Below are 538 nucleotides of genomic sequence, written 5' to 3' on the forward strand. Positions count from 1 at the left end.
TTTCTCCCCAAAACAGGGTGATCCAGCTCGTCTCCTCTCTCCGTCACGCGGGTAATCAGCCTCTGCTATTTCATTTGCCTCAGTAATGAAAGCAATCCCAGTGCTTTTCACTGCAGCGCAGCCCAAATAATGAGGACTGCCTCACCCCTCCTCAGCCACACCTCACCCCTAGTTCTCACCCTCTCCCTCCCAACCCTGCTGTTAATGGATGAAGGAAAGCAAATGTGTGTGCGTGTGTGTTTGAGTATGTGAAGCACGCAATCTTGCCAAGTCCTTTGTGCCTCTTTTCTCCTGCTGCAAAGGAGCCTATTGTATACAATTTCATCAGCAATGCTCTTAATCAGAATATTTTGGAAGGTTTTTCCCGCCTACATTAGTGGTTCCTAACCTTTATTACACATGACTAACATCAACGTGTTAGAACTACTCACAGGATGCACATCTAAGCTGTAAGCAGTTATTCTGCTATTTCCCATTCCCCAGTAGCTTTTCCAAAGGAGGTAAATTGCAAACAAACAAAGAAAATTATTTCATAATA

Source organism: Rhamphochromis sp. 'chilingali', assembly GCF_963969265.1.
Source record: "Rhamphochromis sp. 'chilingali' genome assembly, chromosome: 3".
In the NCBI taxonomy this organism is placed as follows: domain Eukaryota; kingdom Metazoa; phylum Chordata; class Actinopteri; order Cichliformes; family Cichlidae; genus Rhamphochromis; species Rhamphochromis sp. 'chilingali'.